This window comes from Ceratotherium simum, chromosome 11 (assembly GCF_057802395.1).
Source record: "Ceratotherium simum simum isolate JZ-2026a chromosome 11, ASM5780239v1, whole genome shotgun sequence".
NCBI lineage: Eukaryota > Metazoa > Chordata > Mammalia > Perissodactyla > Rhinocerotidae > Ceratotherium > Ceratotherium simum.
The window spans coordinates 26,874,515-26,881,108 of NC_141910.1; positions in this window are offsets into that span (position 1 = coordinate 26,874,515).

Sequence of the window (6,594 nt, forward strand, 5' to 3'; positions counted from 1 at the left end):
TCAATATTTCTATAAATCTGAAATTGTTCTAAAAATTTAAAGAACAGTATGTAAAAGAAAAAATAAATATTAAATAAAAAATATGCAAAGCAGTCTGTCAACATTATTTATTTGGATGTTGTAGAGAAGAAAGGGAAATAATCAGTTAAAAAAAGAATGTAGGAAAATAACAGGACATATGCTAAAACTGCATATATAATACATCATATTGATATAAGATTATGTGCGTGTATGTGTGTGCTTATATATAAAGGTGGATGTCTGACAGAAAAATCACCAGAACTTCAGACGTGGTTATCTTTGAGCTTTGAAATTATAGATCCATCCTTCCTCCCTCCCTCCCTTCCTCCCTCCCTCTTCCCTATATTATTAAAATTCTTGAAAAAACAAAATGTTTGTTATATAATGAGAGAAGAATATAGTTACAAGTAAAAGTGATTCCAGGTTAGATGCTCTAGGTTTCACTTTGAGATTTCAGACTTACCACTTCCATATCTGGGTCTCTAAATCTTTTGGATTCACCTTCAAAAAGCAGTAAAGAACTACAACATTGTAGGTCTTCACTGGAGAATAAAATATGGGATTACTGGTACTCCAACCCAGATTGTGATGAGATAAATAACATTTACAGAAGACCAAATGAGAGATTTGTACACCATCCATTGCTGTAGTTAGAGATGACAAATATATGACACTTGCGCTACTATTTTCCCCTTCCTGTGATTGTGGCAGACATGACTAATTGAGTATAGTTTTTTTTCTAGGCTGACGAAGTGTCAGAGTTGGCCCTGGAAATGAAACCTCATTACTATTCCTCTTCTAGGAATTCCAAATTATTTCCTTGGGTCATGCCAGACCATCAGAAAGCTGTATAAGTAGTTACCTCCTTAGTCTCTTGAGAATCACATGTTAATTTCTTTTCTAATGATGAGCCTTAAGCTTTTTATTAAAGTCCAATATAAGATTCATCTGACATTATTGCATCTGTATTAAAGACATTGTTAAAAATATTTTCTACTTAGTGGCCCTGTATATGAATAAGTAAATAATATTTTTCTTGTTGTTGTTGTTACTATATCTTTTAGAATACACTTCTAGGAAAAGCTTTGATTTCCATTAGGCTAGATTCTGCCTTTCTGCCAACAAGGATTATAATTGGTAATGTTTCTCTTTTAACCTCGAATTCCAGTAAGCTCCAAGACAAATTTGAACTTCAACTGTTGCAGTTGTATTCTCTTTATTTGTTTGTTTAGTTTTATCTCTTATTGTTCGATAAAATATTTGAAGACAACAATGGTTTGAATTTCATGTTGTTATTTTCTCTGGTTTTATACTTACATTTTCCCTGATCTTGATTTTTCTAATTTTATAGCTATTTTATTATATTTGTGAAATCTAGTAGCCTATGAATAGTTTCCTAGAGTAAAACATCTGAATAGTAGATTATAGAGTATTTTAAAATTGCTTTTTAAAGATTTCAAATGTATATCATAACTTGGTTTTGATTTTTAAATGTGATATCTTGTTAAGATGATATCCTTTGGGTATGGCTTTAATGAACTGATATGAATGATGTAAGTGGAAGAGTGTTGGACTAGGATTTGGAAGACCTAAATTCTACTTTTTGTTGTTATGCTTAACCTGGGATTAATGATTTAATGTCTCTAGGACTCATTCTTCTCAGAGTAAATGAAAATATATAACCCCTCTGCTATAAAAATTAATTGGTTTTGCATATTGGTTTTTATTTTTTAGCAAAAAGCTTTTAATTTAGTGAATTTTGGAACACAAGCAAAATTAAGAATCAATGGGAGAAAAATACAATCATCTCCATGTTCAAAATACATTTTATAATTTGCTGGGAAAGAAAGTTCTTAGAGAAAGTTTTATCAGAAAAACACCAAATTCCATTTGGGCATTTGGCTAACATTTTATTTTAATACTTTTTGAGGGATACATCTTAACAGTTAAAATTCCCATGACCTCATATTCTAATAATTGTCATTAAAGTTGTTGAAAGCCTAAATCCATGAATGTTTCCAATGGAACCTTTTTTACAATAAGTGTAAACAGACAGAGACTTTACATTGGAGGACAATAACGTATATAATAACACTCTTAGAGGACTCTGCTCTGGGAATTTCTCTTTCCTCTTCCCCATTTGGAGCTCCCAGTGACCTCCAAGTGAAGACTGAGTGTACAAGATTAGAACAATACAAGCAGATTAGATTCCAGTTTGCTGAAGTGTTTATGCTGAGTGGATGATAACAGTCTACTCCAAAATTTTCAATGTGGTTATGGAAGAAACAAAGTGTTATATGCTGGTAAATTTTACTGCTTATTTATTGCCACATAATAAATCACAAATGACTTTGCTATTCCAGACATTCTTTAACGTCTGTGAATAATCAAAAACATGACAATAAAAACGAGAATTCTTGAACATTTTAAGATTTCACTGCTCACACATTCAAATAACTACTGGACCACACAAATAAAACAACTGGTAATACCGACTAGGAAAGACAGGTCTATATATGGGAGTTATGGTGGTTGAAAATTAAGGTCTCTATTGTGTTAAGTTGTAGGAGTTTGTTGTGTTTTTTTTGTGAGGAAGATTGGCCCTGGGCTAACATCCGTGCCTATTTTCCTCTACTTTATATGGGATGCCGCTACAACATGGCTTGACAAGCAGTGCATATGTCCACACCGGGGATCTGAACTGGCGAACCCCGGGTTGCCAAAGCGAGTGCACATACCTAACCACTACACCACCGGACTGGCCCCTGTAAGAGTTTTTTTAAATCATAATTTTGATTCCAAATTTTTGGTTCTTTGCAAATGCCTTGGTTTCAGTGAGTTTGCATATAACATTCATTGTTTAAATGAACACGTCATGAAGATAGTCATTAATATTGTTTTCTTGCTTATTCCTTACAGTAAGTTCCCCACAATAAATATTTTCAAGAGTTGGTTTCTCTTCTACATTAAACACACTAAATCATTTTTGGGGGGGCTGATTATTACATAATATTTCATGAGATACTCTGAATACTGGGAAGAAATATTGTTTTTTTTTAATGTAAAATTTTACTCTAGGCATCTGCAGAACAGAGGGCATTTTGGCTGATAATTGGTGAAATTAAAATTCCAAATTGAGCTTTAAAGTTTTTGATTTTTTTGACGGGCTCATCTTTGACTAGATGTAGCCAGTTTCCTGTTTGTGTCCATGTGGAATATAAACTCACGTGTTTATTTGGACTAGAAACGTCTCCTTATCTTTCAAAGTATAGGTCTTTCAAAGTAACACTTGAACACTTCCATGCAAATAAATTGCAACTATAAGCAGCATATTTCTAGATCACTCTCTACACGTGGGTAGACACACAAATATACATATATTTTAATCTAAAATATCTGTGTGAAATGCGTTTCCGTCCATTGGAATGGCAAGGATAAAAATTCTTGCAAAGAAAACTTGCTTTAAATTTTACTTAAAATGTATTGATGAAATGCAGAAAATATTTATAATACACTTTTTTTAAAATTTTATTTTTAAACCATCATAGAGTCATGGGAGATTGGAAAAAAATGTGCAGGGAGGTCCCCTGCACCCTTCACTCAGCCATCCCTGATGGTAACATCTTTTATAACTATAGTACAATATCACAACCAAGTAATTGACCTTGCTACAATGCACTCTAATATATTTGTTGAAGGATAAATAATTCACCATGAATTTCAAGCATTAGTTCTATTAATCTTAAAAAAAATCCTCAATCGTTTAGGTTTGAAGATATACACATAAACACATGCATAGTTGAAACATATGAAATTACTTGATATTTACCAGTTTGGATCTACCAAATGACAGTTTTGATTACATATCTATATCTATAGATATAGGTGAATAAATATATTCAGTTGAATCATATGAAATTGCTGATATTCAAACTTTTTGAACTATAAACTGGCCATTTCTTATGAGTTAACATATCATCTCTTATTTCTATCAAAGTGTATTTAAATCATTTTAGCATGCTAGCGGTTTAAACCATTCAGGATACTGGGAAAGTGTTGCAAGTGTAGGTAAGGAAGGATTCAGGGAAGATGTTGAGAATGGTTTTAGAACAATCTGGAAGAGTGGATTATTAGAGAGTTCTAACAATCCATGTAAATTCTGACAGACCTTCTCTAGGAGCTCCAAATTATTTCCTTGAGTCAAAGCCAGACTATCAGAAAGCTGTGTGTGAAATTCCAGGTATTATTTTTCCAAGGGAACATTCCTATGTGAGGCTCTATTTTTTAAATTTCTAGAGTTGTTCCTCAATCAGAAGCTATTAATATGCTCATGTACCCTAAAAGGGTACTCATTCCTTCTTTTGCTCTCCTAAGGTTTAAAGAGTATAGTTACAAAGCTAAAAGTTTCAACAAACACTTTAAAGAATATTTTATTGTTATTGATTAGTGTAGATTAACAAAAACAAATAATGAGATAATTTCTTAGCAGTATCTTAGAGATGACAAAGAATGTAAAATATTCAGCATAACGATAGAGTCCTCAGCCTTAGTGGGTCTCCTGTGATCTCTAGCTGCTGAGCCAGTTATGCTCTGAAGGGTCATATCTGGTTACAGGAAGAAGAGTCTATATTTCAGCATATCAGGGTCTCATCAGAGTTTTATCACATGGGACATAGGCACAGTTTCTTCCAGTCAAAGGAGAGATGTTCTTTCTTTAGAATTGAAATTCAGAAAAGGATATTCCAACTTGGCGGCATCCTAGACTGAATGAATTATTAAGATTAAACAAACTAATCACATCCAGAAAAATAATGAACAGGCATTGGGAGTGCTGAAAGCGATGGAGATTTTGAGGAGTATGTATGTGTCATAGAGCAGGAGACCACAGAAATTCTATTTAAATTCATCAAATGTTTCCCATTTAATTTACTTTGGAGATTTTTTCCCCCTGGAAATCAGATAGGCTTGGGCGGGAGATGTGGACAATTCAGAGTTTTAGGTCTAACTAACCCAAAGAATAACTTTAACCGAAGGCTGGGGAGTATGAGAACTCGGGCTTCCATCTGCTCTAATGACAATTCAGTGGGCTTGTCCATGGAACACTGATTTCGGTATCTCTGGGGAAGGCTGACAAACACAATTCCCTATTTAGAGTTATGTCCATAGCTGGTCATCTGGCGTGGCAGAGCCATCCGGCTGCCTGTCCTTTGGGACACTGCACAGCACTGATCTACTCTCACCCATAGTTTATATTGCTCACCTGCTCAGCTGGTGCCAACCCAAGCAAGACCTAGTCTTTCTCAGTGACCTTGCTAGCCCAAACTGAACAGTCATACCTGGCAGCTAAATTTGCTCTATACTTCTGCTAATACAAGAGTTATTTATCTTTTCACTTGACTTGAGATTTCCAATGATAACCTAGGAAAACTTAAGCTGCAAGGGACTAGGGGGAAGGAGGGGAAGCAATAGGTGATCTGTGAGTGAAGACACTGATAAAAGAAAATATTCACTGCCCAGCTAGAGATTTTTTTCTGGTATCTCCTTCTTTTCTACCAAAGACTATTAAGAATACTCAGAAATTTGAGATAGACCATTTATAAGAGACACTTCTTTCCCCTCATTCTTTTTCTAGGAAGTCATTAAGAAGGAGAATAACATAATAAATTTGGTATTTAATTTTCACAGGGGCACTCAATGGGATAATGATCATAATGTTAGAGATGTCCTAATAAGGACATGGCTGATGATTTTGGAGTTGACTGTTAAGGATGAGTTTAGAAAATGGACTAGTAGTGGTTGACCACAAAGAGCAATTATGGCTCTTGTGGCATGACTCTGTGCTAGCCATGAGTCACACAGCATCTCAGTTCTAGGTAAAGCAAATGATTGTCTTAATGCTCACCTTGGAGGATCTCCTTCTCCACCATGTGATGAAGCTTACTACCCCTTTGCAAAACTCTTGCTACTCTCCTGGTTTGTCTCTTCTCTCTTACATCTCCTTCTTATTATCCAGCGGTCCCTTCATTCTCTGGCCCTGGACCCTCCGGTATAGAAATGTATTCAGGCTCAGTTTTGGGCACTGATCTCATTCTGCTTTTGGCAGTTTCATCCAGACATTTCAGATTCAGCTCATTTTCATAATTAATATTAATCTTGACAAATCTCTCTAGCTCTAATCTACATATCTAGAATTTCGTTGTCTTTTTCTTTCTTTTCTTTCCTGGTGACTTAGCCCAGACCTTATTAATTTCTATTTAGATTCTCAGACTAATCCCTGTATAAAGCTTTCTTATAATTCTCTTTATGGTTGTTTCCTCTTGGAGATAAGGAAATGAGAGCAGATACCAAACTCTGAATGAGAAGTTTTTATGAAGAATGTTGTTGATTATTTCTCCCTTTCAGGAGATGACAAGTTAAAATCTCAATGGTGTGACTTAGAATCAAATAAGAACTAGCTCTGTGATTTCTTAAACTTTGTCTCCCAGGGTTGGATAAAGCAGTTTAGCCAATAATGAATAAGTAACCAACTTTTCCAAATGAATCTTGAAGAAAAGGAGACACTCAGAGACTCCT